Raw genomic sequence first — 18,787 nt, forward strand, 5'->3', positions numbered from 1 at the left:
GACAATAATATTTAAAGAACAAAAATCTGAAGGGTTTCCTTTTTAAATAAATGACAGTAGATCTATCTTTAACCTTAGTCACTTGCAGTGTTGTGTACTCAAGTGAGAAAAAGAAGTGGAATTACATTTATTGCTTGTTAATTTCCAAGTATGCTCAAGGAAATGGCCCTTTACTGACCCATGTGTACCAAAGCAGTGAACAAATATTGCTCTTAGAGATACACAGAAAATAAATCCTGCTCCCTCTCCTGAAGGAACTCAACCCCCATGCCCTCTTCCCGTCGTCCTTTCAGTGTACTCTCTTCACCACACTCAACAGTACTGTCACTCTACATTGGTGGGAACAACTACCAAGTACATGTAGGTCTCCTCTTTCTCATCAAGAGGTAGCGAAGCTAAAACCTGAACCCAGGACGTCTGACTCTTGACATAGCTTATTGGTTGGTAAAACCTTTACCAACTAAAGTATTGTTATTTTTAATGAGAAATAAGACCAGAGTCTAAGTTATCCCATGGAAATACCATATTAATTTTGAGAAGATAACTGAAACAGATAAATATTTGCCATTACCACCACAAAGCTGCTAATTGACTTTAAATAAATTTAATACCAACATACATAACATTAATTTATCTTTGCCTTAGTTTCATCCTTTGTGAAATGGGATAATATAAGGATACCTATCTCACAGGGTTGCTGTGGAGGATAAGTGAGATGATCTGCCAAAGAGCTTGCTGTGATGCCTGGCACATGATAAGCCTCAGTAAGTTATTATAGTATTGTTACTACAATTTTATTTAGTTCATTACTATTAGGTAGAAATAAAAGAGGAAAAAAACACAGAAAGCAATTGGAAATTGATTTTTACATATTAATTTATAATAAATAAATTGTTAATTAATATATTTTAATACATTAAACTCCTTACAAAATGTCTAACTTAATGAGTATTCAATATCTATCCAAATACTTTCATAATATAAAAGACTATTCTATTGATTTATATGATAAATATTTTTAAAGAACCTTCTTTGTGGCTGGCCTCATTCTGAATGAAAGATTTAGGATAAAAATAAGTTATGTTTTAGCCCATTTATTATTCACGTGGCAGAATATCAGTTTTCTGTTTCTGCAAGAAGAAGTTGTTTAAAGGAATAATTTTCCAAGGCAAAAAAAAGTCTTTGGAAATCTTGCTGAAGTCATCTCTCAGTTTCTGGAGGAGGTCTCGAGAGCACATTTGTCTATTTTTGAGGAGATATTCCTTCTCAGCTGATGCTCACAGCAAATAGAGCTGAACTGTCTCTGCCTTCCAAGACTGGAAACCTGTAACATAATGTAACTTTGCTGAAGACTAATAACCAACTACCATTTCTATGTGTGTATTAAGTGCTTATAACTTTAGTGACATTTAATTTTCAAAACAGTGCTATGAAGTGGGTGTTATTTTTTAAAGATAATGAAGCTGAAGAGAAATGACAAAATGTGTGGATATCAGATCTGGGAATCTGACTGCAAATGCTTTTCTTTTTCCAATATAGTCTACTGCCCACTTTAGGCTTATTTCCCAAAACTCATGTCAAAATACAGAAACTATTTCTATCTGGATTGGTAGTACAACGTGCCAAGAACAAGGCCTACTGTTCATTCATTATCTGGTCCTTCATTAAATGCCATATGACATTTTGAATGAAAAGTGTCGACATTATGGCAAAAGATCACACAAACAATACAAGTGAAACGTGACTTGAACTTCTTTCCTCTCATGCCTAAATTTCTTATCTTGCATCAGGATTCCAAAAATACACTTGCAATTGCTTACCTCTACTTCCTTTTATCTCATTTCATTATTGTTCCAATTGTCAGTCTCATTCCTGGTTCATGCACTTTTTCTCAACTGATTATGAAATCACTGAAGTGGCAACCTCAGACTTATCTACCTTCCAGTTGATTGCAAAGGAGTCATAAAACACATCTAAGGAAGGGTTATATTTGGAGGAAAAACAATTACAGCTTTCATTTGTCACTGCATATTATAGTGGTTAGTAAAAGAATAAACACTGTCAGTCTGCTTATTTCAGAAAGGCAGAGCAGGGCTCTTTGGAGGGTGCTAGAAGGCTTTCACATTGGGTCCCCACCTGGGAATGACTTCACCTCTTCCTTGTCTGAAAGTAGGATCATGTAGGATCATCATGACCTGCACCTGGAGCAGCTCCTGAAAGGAATCAGAACAGACTCCAGTAAAATACAGAAAGAAAAAGAGGCAGAATTATACAGGAGAAGGAACATGGTGCTTGCTGATTCAAGCACTCCCTTGATGGTGTGTTGGATGGCTTTAATAAGCAGTGGGTTTTTGAGCCTCAGTTTCCTCATTTGTGAAATAGAAATATTAAGCAAAGCTACCTTATCTCCCATACAGAACTATTGTAGGGGAACAAAAGAGATAATGCAAATGACAGGTTTTGGTAAACTATAAGTTACTGCCAAACATTTGTTATTATAATGAAGTAGACTGCTGAGTGAATGGCAAATTAAGTCCTTGGGTACATTCAGTTCTTTTTAGATAATTGGCCGATTTCTTTTCAGAACAGAATTAAGCTCCTATGTGATACCCTAGTGGACTAGAGGGAGGGGTTGGTTAATACACCCGCCAAAATGTCCATACTAAATCCAGAGCATGACTTATAGACCTTTTAAGAGTTAGCATCATTAATGAACTTACAGACTTCTACTACAATGCTCACATCATTCCTCTAAGAAATGCACTTGGGGAGAAAAGAGTTATATTTGGGAAGAGAGATGTATAGCTATTGCAAGGCTCCTTTTTATAGTTTAGGGAAAGTAGAATACAAGGAGAAATGCCTTAGTAAAGTTATGTTACTTGAGTAAAGTGACGGAGTACATTCATGCATTATCAATCTTAGGTTCAATGGGATTAATTAATAAAGGCTATGCATGCACACCATAAGATTAGTTTACTGAATAATTCACTGAGAAAAGTCTGTTCAATTTTCAAGCGCTGAGACTATAATGAATCATTGACGTGACTAATTTACCTTCCCTGAATTGACTGATAGGTTTTAAATTGAAGTGATCAGTAATTTGGGCATATTGATCACACTTCATGTCACGTATGTATATTTTTAAGAAACCCAAAGACTTTTGAAGGACTGGAACATGTTTTTCTTTACAGGGGGACTGAGGAATCTCATAACGGTTCCATTGGAATTTCTTCTTTAGATCCACATATGTCAACAAGTTCCAAGTGCTGGTCACAACTGATAAATTGAAAGAGAGAATCATGTTGGTAGTGATACGCAAAATTCTTGGGAGCTCAGGTAGGAAGGCTGACAGAGAAATGCCTACTATTATTCTTTGTGACAGAATTCTCATCCACATTGCCAATGACTAGCCTCAGTGAATTCAGTACAGCATGACACCAAACAGTAGAAAATGTGGCAAGCACAACTATGTTTTCCAAATCACGAGACATTTTGGCAAGAAGAAGCTTTTTTTTTTTGGTCCCCTGAGAGTCTAAAATGTGTATTGGAGAATCACATTTTGTTACTTAGAAATAGAAGCCAGGAAGAGTTACCTGTATTCTAATGACTGTGTCGTATTCATCTGTGTATGAGTTTTGTCCATCTCCAAGCCTGGCCCGTGTAGATGCTTTTATATAGGTGCTGAATTGAGTAATGATCTTAAAAAAATAGGGTAGTGGATGATGTAATCAGTGAGGTATAGGTCCTATTTACAGGAACCATTGCTGTATTCTTTTCACTATTTCATCTGCATTAGGTACCTCTTATTAGGAAAAATGTTGTTCCAACTTTCCTCTTAGACCATCTCTATAATTGCCATCTTAGTTTTCATATCAGAATTATTATTATTGGGAGTGGTGTAAGCACATAAATTCAATCTAATTTGCCTTCTTTAGCATCGCAATTTGAGAAACAGCTGCATCACTTTGAAATGAAATTTTATCTTAGAAAGAAGAATAAATGAAAATAAGAACACATTTTACTAGCCTTGCTTATAGTTCTTCATCTGTTTTCTAATCCTCATTTTATTTTATTCATTTATTTTTTAACATCTTTATTGGAGTATAACTGCTTCACAATGGTGTGCTAGTTTCTGCTGTATAACAAAGTGAATCAGCTATAAGTATACATATATCCCCATATCTCCTCCCTCTTGTGTCTCCCTCCCACCCTCCCTATCCCACCCCTCTAGGTGGTCACAAAGCACCGATCAGCTTGGTGCTTTCTAATCCTCATTTTAGACACCCTATGATTCTCTGTGGAGAAGCATTCACTCTATAATGGGTCTGTCCAGGACTTTATTGAAAAAAAAAGAATTTTTCAAATATTTAAAGTGTCTCATCTAAAATGTGCCCTCATGATATGGATTCTGGGGACCATAATACTTAGTTCAGTTGAAGGTTTAATTTCTGGCTATTCCCTTTCCGTCCTTTTCTTTGAGTGGGTATTGCAACATTTTAAGTTCTCACAATATTTTCTTTCTTATTTTTTTTTCTTCTGTATGTACATTCCACTTCAAAGTTTATCTTTTCCTCACCTTTTTCCCTTTTATTTATCTATCCACTTTCTCCTTAGTGGTTCATTTTTAAAAATTTTCCTCACTTTTAATATTATAGCATATAATGTACCTGTGTTTTTATAAACAACCACTGAAAATGCTATTTACTATATTATTATATTTATTATATTATGTAAGGATCTTCATATAAAGACACAAAAAGTAAGTTCCTATTGCAATCCAAGATTAAGAGAAATTAACATTTCATTGTATTTTCCCTCCCGCCGCAACCAGTAAATGCGTGCGTATATGTGTGTAGTTTCTTTAGCTCTCAGAAAGCTGAAGTTGAGAGCCATGTTTTGATTTCCATTTTAGAGGTTTTCTTTATTACAGATTTCCTATGTACCACTTATGCCTCCTTTTTCATGACTCCTATTCCTTTGACCCTGTTATTGATGGCTCTATAATATGTCTTTATTTATTTATTTATGTATCTATCTATCTATCTATTTATTTATTTATTGACTTTGCCCTGCGGGCTCTTTTTTAAAATTTTTATTTTATTTTATTTTATTTTACTTTATTTTTAACATCTTTGATTGGAGTATTATTGCTTTAAAATGTGCGTTACTTTCTGCTTTATAACAAAGTGAATCAGCTACATATACATATGTTCCCATATCTCCTCCCTCTTCCGGTTCCCTCCCATCCTCCCTATCCCACCCCTCTAGGGGGACACAAAGCACCCAGCTGATCTCCCTGTGCTATGTGGCTGCTTCTGACTAGCTATATATTTTACCTTTGGTAGTGTATATATGCCCATGCCACTCTCTCACTTCATCCCAGCTTACCCTTCCCCCTCCCCATATCCTCAAATCCATTCTCTACGTCTGCATCTTTATTCCTGTCCTGCCCCTAGTTTCTTCATAATCATTTTTTATTTTTTTTTACATTCCATATATATGTGTTAGCATATGGTATATGTTTTTCTCTTTCTGACTTACTTCACTCTGTATGACAGACTCTAGGTCCATCCACCTCACTACAAATAACTCAATTTCAATTCTTTTTATGGCTGAGTAATACTCCATTCTATAAATGTGCCACATCTTCTTTATCCATTCATCTGTCAATGGACACTTAGGTTGCTTCCATGTTCTGGCTATTGTAAATAATGCTGCAGTGAACATTGTGATGCATGACTTTTTGAATTATGGTTTTCTCAGGGTATATGCCCAGTAGTGGGATTGCTGGGTCGTATGGTACTTCTATTTTTAGTTGTTTGTTTGTTTGTTTGTTTTTAGTTTTTTAAGGAACCTCCAACTGTTCTCCATAGTGGCTGTATCAATTTACATTCCCACCAACAATGCAAGAGGGTTCCCTTTTCTCCATACCCTCTCCAGCATTTACTGTTGTACATTTTTTGATGATGGCCATTCTGACTGGTGTGAGGTGATACCTCATTGTAGTTTTGATTTGCATTTCTCTAATGATTAGTGATGTTGAGCATCCTTTCATGTGTTTGTTGGCAATATGTATATCTTCTTAGGAGAAATGTCTGTTTACGTCTTCTGCCCATTTTTGATTGGGCTGTTTCTTTTTTTGATACTGAGCTGCATGAGCTACTTGTATATTTTGGAGATTAATCCTGTGTCAGTTGCTTCATTTGCAAATATTTTCTCCCATTCCGAGGGTTGTCTTTTTGTCTTGTTTATCGTTTCCTTTGCTGTGCAAAGGCTTTGAAGTTTCATTAGGTCCCATTTTTTAATTTTTGGTTTTATTTCCATTTCTCTAGGAGGTGGGTCAAAAAGGATCTTGCTGTGATTTATGTCATAGAGTGTTCTGCCTATGTTTTCCTCTAAGAGTTTGATAGGGTCTGGCCTTACATTTAGGTCTTTAATCCATTTTGAGTCTATTTTTGTGGATGGTGTTAGGGACTGTTCTAATTTCATTCTTTTACATGTAGCTGTCCAGTTTTCCCAACACCACTTATTGAAGAGGCTGTCTTTTCTTCATTGTATACTCTTGCCTCCTTTATCAAAAATAAGGTGACCATATGCGTGTGGGTTTATCTCTGGACTTTCTATCCTGTTCCATTGACCTATATTTCTGTTTTTGTCCTAGTACCATACTCTCTTAATTACTGTAGCTTTGTAGTATACTCAGAAGACTGGGAGCCTGATTCCTCCTGCTCCATTTTTCTTTCTCAAGATAGGTTTGGCTATTCGGGGTCTTTTGTGTTTACACACAAATTGTGAAAGTTTTTGTTCTAGTTCTGTGAAAAATGCCATTGGTAGTTTGATAGGGATTTCATTGACTCTGTAGATTGCTTTGGGTAGTATAGTCATTTTCACAATGTTGATTCTTCCAATCCAAGAACATAGTGTATATCTCCATCTGTTTATATCATCTTTAATTTCTTTCATCAGTGCCTTATACTTTTCTGCATACAGGTCTTTTGTCTCCCCAGGTAGGTTTATTCCTAGGTATTTCATTCTTTTTGTTGCAGTGGTGAATAGGAGCTTCTCCTTAATTTCTCTTTCAGATTTTTCATCATTAGTATATAGGAATGCAAGAGATTTCTGTGTATTAATTTTGTATCCTACTACTTTACCAAATTCATTTATTAGCTCTAGTAGTTTTCTGTTTGCAACTTTAGGTTTCTCTCTGTATAGTATCATGTCATCTGCAAACAGTGACAGCTTTAACTCTTCTTTTCCGATTTGGATTCCTTTTATTTCTTTCTCTTCTCTGATTGCTGTGGCTAAAACTTCCAAAACTACATTGAATAATAGTGGTGAGAGTGGGCAACCTTGTCTTGTTCCTGATGTTAGAGGAAATGGTTTCAGTTTTTCACCATTGAGGATGATGTTGGCAGTGGGTTTGTCATATGTGGCCTTTATTATGCTGAGGTAAGTTCCCCATGCCTACTTTCTGCAGGGTTTTTATCATAAATGGGTGTTGAATTTTCTTGAAAGCTTTTTCTACATCTATTGAGACGGTCATATGGTTTTTCTCCTTCAGTTTGTTAATATGGTGTATCACATTGATTGGTTTGCATATATTGAAGAATCCTTGCATTCCTGGGATAAACCCCACTTGATCATGGTGTATGATCCTTTTAATGTGCTGCTGGATTCTGTTTGCTAGTATTTTGTTGAGGATTTTTGCAACTATGTTCATCAGTGATATTGGCCGATAGTTTTCTTTCTTTGTGACATCTTTGCCTGGTTTTGGTATCAGGGTGATGGTGGCCTCATAGAATGAGTTTGGGAGTGTTCCTCCCTCTGCTATATTTTGGAAGAGTTTGAGAAGTACAGGTGTTAGCTCTTCTCTAAATGTTTGGTAGAATTGGCCTGTGAAGCCATGTGGTCCTGGGCTTTTGTTTGTTGGAAGATTTTTTTATCACAGTTCCAATTTCAGTGCTTGTGATTGGTCTGTTTATATTTTCTGTGTCTTCCTGGTTCAGTCTTGGAAGGTTATGCTTTCCTAAGAATTTGTCCATTTCTTCCAGATTGTCCATTTTATTGGCATAGAATTCCTTGTAGTAATCTCTCATGATCCTTTGTATTTCTGCAGCGTCAGTTATTACTTTTCCTTTTTCATTTCTAATTCTATTGATTTGAGTCTTCTCCCTTTTTTTCTTGATGAGTCTGCCTAATGTTTTATCAGTTTTGTTTACCTTCTCAAAGCACCAGCTTTTAGTTTTATTGATCTTTGCTATTGTTTCCTTTATTTCCTTTTCATTTATTTCTGATCTGATCTTTATGATTTCTTTCCTTCTGCTAACTTTGGGTTTTTTTTTGTTCCTCTCTCTCTGATTGCTTTAGGGTGTAAGGTTATGTTGTTTATTTGAGACTTTTCTTGTTTCTTGAGGTAGGATTGTATTGCTATAAACTTCCCTCTTAGAACTGCTTTTGCTGCGTCCCATAGGTTTTGGCTCGTTGTGTTTTCACTGTCATTCCTTTCTAGGTATTTTTTAATTTACTCTTTGATTTATTCAGTGGTCTCTCAGTTACTAACTAGTGTATTGTTTAGCCTCCATTTGTTTGTACTTTTACAGAATTTTTCCTGTAATTGATATCTAGTCTCAAAACCTTGTGGTTGGAAAAGATATTTGATACGACTTCAATTTTCTTAAATTTACCAAGGCTTCATTTGTGACCCAAGGTATGATCTACCCTGAAGAATGTTCCATGAGCACTTGAGAAGAAAGTGTATTTTGTTGCTTTTGAATGGAATGTCCTATAAATATCAGTTAGTCCATCTTGTTTAATGTGTAAATGAAAGCTTGTATTTCCTTATTTATTTTCATTTTGGATGATCTGTCCATTGGTGAAAGTGGGGTGTTAAAGTCCCCTACTATGATTGTGTTACTGTCGATTTCCCATTTTATGCCTGTTAGCTTTTGCCTAATGTATTGAGGTGCTTCTATGTTGGGTGAATAAATATTTACAATTGTTATATCTGCTTCTTGGATTGATCCCTGGATCACTATGTAGCATTCTTCTTGTCTCTTTTAATAGTCTTTATTTTAAAGTCTATTTTGTCTGATATGAGAATTACTACTCCAACTTTCTTTTGATTTCCATTTGCATGGAATACCTTTTTCCATCCCCTCATTTTCAGTCTGTATGTTCCCCTAGGTCTGAAGTGGATCTCTTGTAGACCACATATATACGGATCTTGTTTTGTAACCATTCAGCCATTCTCTGTCTTTTGGTTGGAGCATTTAATCCATTTACATTTAAGGTTATTATCGATATGTATGTTCCCATTACCATTTTCTTAATTGTTTTGGGTCTGTTATTGTAGGTGTTTTCCTTCTCTTGTGTTTCCTGCCTAGAAAAATTCCTTTGGCATTTGTTGTAAAGGTGGTTTGGTGGTGCTGAATTCTCTTAGCTTTTGCTTGTCTGTAAAGGTTGTAATTTCTCCATCAAATCTGAATGAGATCCTTGCTGGGGTAGAGTAATCTTGGTTGTAGGTTTTTCCCTTTGATCACTTTAAATATGTCCTGCCACTCCCTTCTGGCTTGCAGAGTTTCTGCTGAAAGATCAGCTGTTAACCTTATGGGGATTCTCTTGTATATTATTTGTTCTTTTTCCCGTGGTGCTTTTAATATTTTTTCTTTGTATTTAAGTTTTGATACTTTGATTAATATGTGTCTTGGCGTGTTTCTCCTTGGATTTATCCTGTATGGGACTCTCTGTGCTTCCTGGACTTGAGTGACTATTTCCTTCCCCATGTTAGGGAAGTTTTCAACTATAATCTCTTCAAATATTTTCTCAGTCCCTTTCTTTTTCTCTTCTTCTTCTGGAATCCCTATAATTTGAATGTTGGTGCATTTAATGTTGTTCCAGAGGTCTCTGAGACTGTCCTCAATTCTTTTCATTCCTTTTTCTTTATTCTGCTCTGCAGTAGTTATTTCCACTATTTTATCTTCCAGGTCACTTATCTGTTTTTCTGCCTCAGTTATTCTGCTATTGATTCCTTCTAGAGAATTTTTAATTTCATTTATTGTGTTGTTCTCCATTGTTTGTTTGCTCTTTAGTTCTTCTAGATCCTTGTAAAAGGTTTTTTGTATTTTCTCCATTCTATTTCCAAGATTTTGGATCATCTTTACTACCATTACTCTGAATTCTTTTTCCAGTAGACTGCCTATTTCTCTTCATTTGTTTGGTCTGGTGGGTTTTTACCTTGCTCCTTCATGTTCTGTGTGTTTCTCTATCTTCTCATTTTGCCTAACTTACTGGGTTTGTGGTCTCCTTTTCGCAGGCTGCAAGTTCTTAGTTCCAGTTGTTTTTGGTGTCTCTCCCCAGTGGCTAAGGTTGGTTCTGTGGGTTGTGTAGGCTTTCCTGGTTGAGAGGACTGGTGTCTGTGTTCTGGTGGATGAGCCTGGATCTTGTCTTTCTGGTGGGCAGGACTGCATCCAGGTGTGTGTTTTGGGGTGTCTGTTACCTTATTATGATTTTAGGCAGCCTCTCTGCTAATGGGTGGGGTTGTGTTCCTGTCTTACTAGTTGTTAGGCATGGTGTGTCCAGCACTGGAGCTTACTGGTCATTGAGTGGAGCTGGGTCTTAGCACTGAGATGGAGTTCTCTGGAAGAGCTTTCGCCGTTTGGTATTACATGGAGCTGGGAGGTCTCTGGTGGACCAATGTGCTGAACTAGGCTCTCCCACCTCAGAGACACAGGCCTGAAACACGGCCGGAGCACCAAGACCCTGTCAACCACACAGCTCAGAACAAAAGGGTGAAAAGAAAGAAAGAAAGGGAGGGAGGGAAGGAAGGAAGGAAGGAATAAAATATAAAAAAATAATTATTAATAATTTTAAAAAATTAAAATGTAATTAAAAAAAAGAAAGAAAGAAAGAAGAGAGACACCAAACCAGAAAACAAATCCACCAATGATAACAAGTGCTAAAAACAATACTAAAAAAATAATAATAATAAAACAGCAGACCGAGGGAACCCTAGGACAAATGGTAAAAGCAAAGCTATACAGACAAAAGCACACAAAGAAGCATACAGATGCACACTCACAAAAGGAGAAAAAGGAAAAAATATATATATATATCATTGCTCCCAAAGTCCACTGCCTCAATTTTGGGGTGATTCGTTGTCTATTCAGGTATTCCACAGATGCAGGGTACGTCAAGTTGATTGTGGAGACTGAATCCGCTGCTGCTCCTGCGGCTGCTGGGAGAGATTTCCCTTTCTCTTCTTTGTTCGAACAGCTCCCGGGGCTCAGCTTTGGATTTGGCACCGCCTCTGCGTTTAGGTTGCCTGAGGGCGTCTATTCTTCGCTCAGACAGGATGGGGTTAAAGGAGCAGCCTATTCAGGGGCTCTGGCTCACTCAGGCCGGGGGGAGGGAGGGGTACGGATGCGGGGCGAGCCTACAGCAGCAGAGGCCGGCGTGACGTTGCACCAGCCTGAGGCGCGCCGTGCGTTCTCCCGGGGAAGTTGTCCCTGGATCCCGGGAACCTGGCAGTGGCGGGCTGCACAGGCTCCCGGGAGGGGAGGTGGGGACAGTGACCTGTGCTTGCACACAGGCTTCTTGGTGGCGACAGCAGCAGCCTTAGCATCCTATGCCCGTCGCTGAGGTCCACGCTGATAGCCACGGCTCGTGCCCGTCTCTGGAGCTCCTTTAGACTGTGCTCTGAATTCCCTCTCCTCGCGCACCTGAAACAAGGGTCTCTTGCCTCTTCGGCAGCTCCAGACTTTTTTCTGGACTCCCTCCCGGCCAGCCGTGGAGCACTAGCCCCCTTCAGGCTGTGTTCACGCCGCCAACCCCAGTCCTCTCCGTGGGATCAGACCGAAGCCCGAGCCTCAGCTCCCAGCCCCCGCCCGCCCCGGCGGGTGAGCAGACAAGCCTCTCGGGCTGGTGAGTGCTGGTCGGCACCAATCCTCTGTGCAGGAATCTCTCTGCTTTGCCCTCCACACCCCTGTTGCTGCGCTCTCCTCCATGGCTCCGAAGCTCCCCCCTCCACCACCCGCAGTCTCCGCCCGCCAAGGGGCTTCTAGTGTGTGGAAACCTTTCTTCCTTCACAGCTCCCTCCCATGGGTCCCGTCCCTATCCTTTTGTCTGTTTTTTCTTTTTTCTTTTGTCCTACCCAGGTATGTGGGGAGTTTCTTGCCTTTGGGAAGTATGAGGTCTTCTGCCAGCGTTCAGTGGGTGTTCTGTAGGAGTTGTTCCACATGTAGACGTACTTCTGATGTATTTGTGGAGAGGAAGGTGATCTCCACGTCTTACTCCTCCACCATCTTGAACGTCTCTCCTGCCTTTAGTTTATTATAAAACCTCACAACGTCCTTTTCAGAACGAAGTGTATTATGAATTTTAAAAGAATACATGATAACTTCTACATACAACTATATCACATTCACTATTTTTAACTTTCCTCATTTTTCTTTGCTTCCTTTTGTACTTTTTTAGGTTTGTCCACTTATTGTCTGCTTGTCTTCCTCTTTTCTTACATCCCTTTTCTCCCTTTTTCCTGACTTGAGTGTTCAAATCTTCTCTCTGTTCAACATTAGTCACCAGATTCCTAATTTCCTTATCTTTTCCTATGACCTGATATGGAGAAATAATGTGTGAATAATCAACTTTATGTATCTCTTCACCTCCTATGGGTTCATAATAATGTGAGAACATACTAGTGCTTAACCCATTGAAAGGAGAGGCTGTCTGCTGGCTGTCCACAGTCTCAGAGTTATAAAGGGGCCCTGGGAGATTAGTTGGTTGTGTCCTCTATGGTTCCACTCTGCATTACCAAATCCTCAGAGCTATTTTGCACAGTTTACCACCTTTCACAAGGAGAGAGTGAGGTAAACAAGCATGGGTGGTAGATTGCTGATAGCTTACACCGTAGCTAAAGTACAGCCTTAAGCATAAATGCCAATTGTGAATCAATGTCACCATCTTCCTAGAAAATACAGGAAGAGCCTAGGAAAAGCTGTGATACAGGATTAAAATTTTTTTTTTCCATCTCATTTTCCCATTTAGAACCTTTCTCCCTTCATAATAGCTAAGTTAGCCAGTAAGATCAGGGTTGTTAGCCTTAGGGAGTAGGTGAGATCCAGCCTAAAAGAGGCAAGTGGAGTCATATTGGATATGGACATTTTGGTTTCTTCTCCTGGAGTCTTAAACATGTGCATAGTCTACCTAGTGGATAACGCATCATAGAAAAGAGGCAATCAACTTGAAAATTCACTAGAAATGGGCATATAACATATAAGGCCTTTGTTTTAGAGTAACTGTGATTTATGCTGAGAAAGTAGAAGAGAAAGCTTTTAAGAAATGGGGGAAATGAATGAAGGAAACAAGAAACAGAAAGATCCAACATGTGCTTGGGGAATAAAGTGCCTTGTCTTTCCAGTCAAATTATAAACCACCGAAGCTGGGCACTGTTCACTTTAAAGCTTTATGCCCTTCAGTTTCTTGGAAGAGTTTATGAATTAAATTACTAACACCTCAGGAGAGACAGAAAGTTGAAATTCACTACTTCCACTCATGCATTATGCCCTCTATGTAACATATAGATATTTGATACAATTTTGACCTAAAAATTACTAGCTACTAATTTCTTCATTGTTTCATTCTTTTTAAGAGTAAAAAGCAATAAAATGTTAGGTTATCAAATTTTAAGATTATACTGAAATTCTAAGATTTATATACTGCCTTTTAGAATTTATACCCCCATGTTCATCCATCTCAATGCTGTTATCTTTAAACTTTCATGCTCATAAAGTGGAGTTTGTAATCATGTGATGAATATCTTCCCCTGAAGTGAGTTTTGACGTTGTCAGCAAGAAGGTTGACTCTCAAGGCTGGTGTTGTAGAGAAATTTCCAGCAGTCCAGTGATACATCTTTCTGTGGGAGCTTCATGACCCTGTCCTTCACTCCTGGTCAGTAGGAAACTGACAATTTAAATCAGATACCATGGGAAAGGTATCTTAGCAACACTCACAGCCCACTTCATTGCTGCTGCTTCTTCAGGTATGGATAGTTTTCATTGGTGGTAGTTCCCCTTAGGGAGAGCCACACACTGAGGTCCCCTAATGTCATTGCATAATTAGATATGAATATGAAAAAAATCAAGCTTAATGGTTTCTTACAAAATGGAAATCTGGGTGTATCTAGAGAAATAGCTGTTACCAATGGTCCAAATACTTTTCCCAAGCAATGAACATTTATAACTTTTGTGCAGCTAGCTATTTCTGAAGTGCAATGTGGCAGAAAGAAGTTGGCCGTTTCCTCTATATTATGCTGAATGGATAACCTTTTGAAGACCCCTAGGACATGTCATAACATTTTATTTTGCCTGTTTTCAGTTCGAAGCACTGTATAAAATCAATCATTTGTCCAGCATTACTGGGGGAAAAAGTTGTTTCTGTAGGTGAATTTCCAAACAATGGGAGTATACTCCATTAAATTTAAAATTTTGAAATAGGATCATTATAGGAACAAGATGCTTTTATTAAAACTTTCAATTGGGTAGAAATACTTCTTTAAATGTTATACATTCCCCTATATTTTAAGGGTCTAATGAACATGGTTTATCTAAATTAAAAATCATTATTAGAAAGACCAGTTAGTATTAATAATTTCAAGTCTCACATTCATATCCAAAATGAAGTTATTGTGCTCTTTCTAACTTGCAACTCCCATCAAGTCATCTTCTTGCATAGAATCATTCAATAATCTCCATTACCTGTAGGATAAGTCCATTTTCTAATAAGGTCTTAAAAATTATGTATCTTCTTACCAGTCCAGTTTGTTCTCTCTCTCTCTCCTCACCCATAAATTCTGTAACCCTATGAAACAATGTACAGTTTCCCCAATGGACCACAGGGTTGCCATTGATGCTCCACTTTTTCAGAAAGTCAGCTTCCTTCTCCCTTCAGTGGCTTAAATCCACAACCTGTCACTTCAATACTCTGTTATTACTTCAAATCACTTTCCCCACTGCCTCCTAGACTAGGACACACTCCCATCATACCCTAAACTTTCTCCCATTCAGAAAATTCCTTTTTCGGGAGGGGATATGGGAACATATGTATATGTATAACTGATTAAATTTGTTATAAAGAAAAAAAAAAAAGAAAATTCCTTTTTCTAGTAAAAGGAAGTCTGCCTTCTCTGATGCTATACTTTGCCCTCCAAGTTGTGTCTTGGAAATGTCCCCTCCATGAATATTGGGGCCACTAAAAGCCATGACCTCCAGCCTCCACTGGGCCCTCAGAGATACTCACAGGTCTTGTTTCCAGATCAGCGCTATCTGTTCTATACTCTCCTAAACTTCATTTGCTCAAGCAGCAACTTTGATGTCTCTGCTTTCTTTCCTGCAGCACATCTCATCAATTAGAAATCTATGATTTCTACCTCACAAACAATTTTCTCAAATCTGTCTGCATGTGGCAAGGCCACTACCTTAGTTCAGTGCCACATCATATTTCCTCTTGATTATTGTAAGAACATTTTTTTAACCAGGCTACCTCTCTGACCCTGCTCTTCTTCACATGCTAGCTAGTGTGACCACTTGACAATGCAAATCTGTCCACTGGTTTAAAGATGTTCTTCTTGTACTTCTTAGTAAAAAGCCAAAGCTTCTTTATGTAACATTCAGTATCCTGTGGGATCTTCTGCCATGGCTTATTATCCCGGTTTATGTCTTTCCACCCTCTCTCCAGCTACACACTCTCCCTGTACAGCTCCTTCATATTCCTGCCCTCCCTGAACTCTACAGCCATCATGATCTGGACTCTCTCTGTATCCTGCCTACCCCTCCCCACCCCGGTTACTCCCTCTGACAGGTTTGGGTAATGGCAATTTATCTTTCAATTGTTGATTTTGATGTCATTCCTCTGGGATGCAATCCTTGACTCCCTCTTCAGCAACTGAGAGCAATTAGAGTTTTACTGGCACTCCATTCTCATTACCAAAGGCCCTGTATGTTGAGTTGTTTCTTCTTTCCTTACATTTATGCTGAGGTTTATAGCTTGACAGAAGACCGTTTGGGGATTGTTTGTTTGTTTGATTGATTTTTTTTTAAAAAATACACTTTAAAAAGGGATGAGAGAAAGTGATTTCTCAAATACTTGCCAAATCCTCTGAGCCTCAACTTACTTATCTGTTGAATGGAGATTATAATAGGATGTGTGCAGAAGGAGAATTGTATGACCAAGTGACTAATGTCATATATTAAATGCCTGGAAAATATTAACCCTTAAATACATTTTAATCACAATATCATTTTGTAAATTTAGTAGAGGAGAGGGATTTTAGGTCATTATTGCAAATCTGATCCAGATTTTATGTAAGATGTTTCCTTTAAGTGATCTACCCACCCATCTGGCAACCACAGGGAAAATAACGAATGCTTCTAACAAAAACAGAGGTCATAAATGATTTAAAAAGACACTCAAGCAAGTTACCATTTTTTTCTACCGTGAGCAGTAAAGATGTGAAGTATCCAAGCCAGAATCTGAGTTATTGTGATCACAGTGGTCCTGACATCGACTGTAAGCTCTTCACCTTGTCTCAAGCATGTGCTCCTCGCTATGTCTACACAAACTGATTGGATGAGTCGGGTGAAAATACCTCATCAGTCAAGCAATTGATGAGTTGTTTTAATCTAATCTGTTGTTTACCTTCTTTTAGCCAAAGTTAAGCACTGAGGGATGAGTGGCTTCTTAGAAAGAACTGGTCATGAATATAGACTCAACACAAAGAGATTTGCATTGCATTAATGAACCCCCAAAGCTACATGGTACAACCTATGTGCCAGTATCTCAGTGAGCACGTGCATATACCATGTATCCTAATGATATTTTCACTAGTGTTGCAGATGGCTCTCTAATGTTTTTACTAAAAAATGCTTTCATAATTTAAGAAACAAAATAAAAGGAATTGCTTTTTTTTTTTTTTTTTTTGGTATTCTCTTCTCCTGCAAATAAGTAGGTTACAAGTAATTTCCCACCTGGTAATCTGAATACAAGGTTCCTAAGGGAAAACTGTGTGGGTGTGTGGTGTGTATACACATTATTTCTAAGATCTTTTTGAATTCTGCCCCACTGATACTCTGGGAAAAGTCTAGGTTGGCAATTACTTTACATGCTGGGATAAGTTATCATAACATCATAGATTTATTAATGGAATAAACCCAAACATTTATGTCGGCAGACTCCCTACACGATGTGGAAATCCCCTCAGCCACCTCTGACCTGGTCACTCACGCCATGCTTGACGCTTCCAATGCAGTTTCACTTCTACCCATGTTCTGCTCCAGACAACTCTAATTGTCATGAAGCTTCTTTTTACGGAAAGCCGATATTTTTCATAGATTCCATCTTTCTGCTGTGGTTCCACCTTCTGGAGTAACACAGAGTATTTGAGAAAAAGTATTAATATTTCACTTATTCTTCTCCAAAACCAGCTTCTGTAATTGTACCAGCTCTGTCACAGTTTTATAACCACTTGTTCACTCATCCATTCAGCCACCATTGATCAAGCTTTTATTAAATATAGGGTATTGTGTGTGAAACTATAAGGGATATAAAGATATATAAGACATGATCCCTTCCTTCAAGTAACTAATACACAGCTGTTTGTTAATGTTCATCTTAAAATGTGGTGGGCTGTATGGAACATAAGTCTCCAGAAGTAAGTGTTCTGAAAAATGAAGACTACAATGAGACCACTATTTCTCATGATCTGAACTCCATACTTTTTTTTTTTTTTTTTTTTTTTTTTTTTTTTTGTGGTACGCGGGCCTCTCACTGCTGTGGCCTCTCCCGTTGCAGAGCACAGGCTCCGGACGCGCAGGCTCAGCGGCCATGGCTCACGGACCCAGCCGCTCCACGGCATGTGGGATCCTCCCGGACTGGGGCACGAACCCGTGTCCCCTGCATTGGCAGGCGGACTCTCAACCACTGCGCCACCAGGGAAGCCCTGAACTCCATACTTTTATTAATGCAGTCTGTGTTTGTGTTGGCCTTATCATACCTGTGTCATATTGGGTTTCTGGTCAAATAAAAACTCAAGTCTCTATCTCAGTTAGCTGAGCTAGGTGCTATTTATAAATTATGTCTAACTCCTCAGGTGTTATTAGCCCCATGTTACATAGAGGAATTTAAGACTCAGTAAAGTTATATATCAGTGCTCAAGGTCACAGACCAATTAAGTGATGAGTAAATGAAGGTTTAACTTCCCAGTGAGTATATTAATTGATGACTCTTATTTTTCTCCCCAAAACTGGAACATTCTGAAAGCATAAACAGCTTCAAAAAAGTTAAAAGTTAGTAGATCCATGATAGGTAATAGGAGTGTTTTGAGATATAGTCTTTTAGGATTCTCCAAAATCTCCTAAGTATGGCAGGATTCCTCCATCGACTGGGTATTAGGAAGCTAATCACTGGCATTTCCTGTAGCTGCAAAAATATTCAGGGCTTTTTATCTAAGGCAGCTCTTGCTTCGCTTGCAGGACTCCTTGTCTTTGGCTCATTGCATCCCCTTTTCCTCTCTTGATTACATGCCTGACATTGAATATTTCCTTATCGTGACTTAAAACCTTTTCTGACTTCCTCCATACTGCTGCTTGCCAGATGTGGTTACACCTTCTATTCGCCTCTTGGGAGGAAATTGTCTACAATTTTTAAATTCCGATCCTAGGCTTTGATCTGGTTCTTCTAGCCCCTACTTACAATTCAACTCTAATTTATTCAATGCATTTTTTTCCACATCTTTATT

Source organism: Mesoplodon densirostris, chromosome 9, assembly GCF_025265405.1.
Source record: "Mesoplodon densirostris isolate mMesDen1 chromosome 9, mMesDen1 primary haplotype, whole genome shotgun sequence".
NCBI lineage: Eukaryota > Metazoa > Chordata > Mammalia > Artiodactyla > Ziphiidae > Mesoplodon > Mesoplodon densirostris.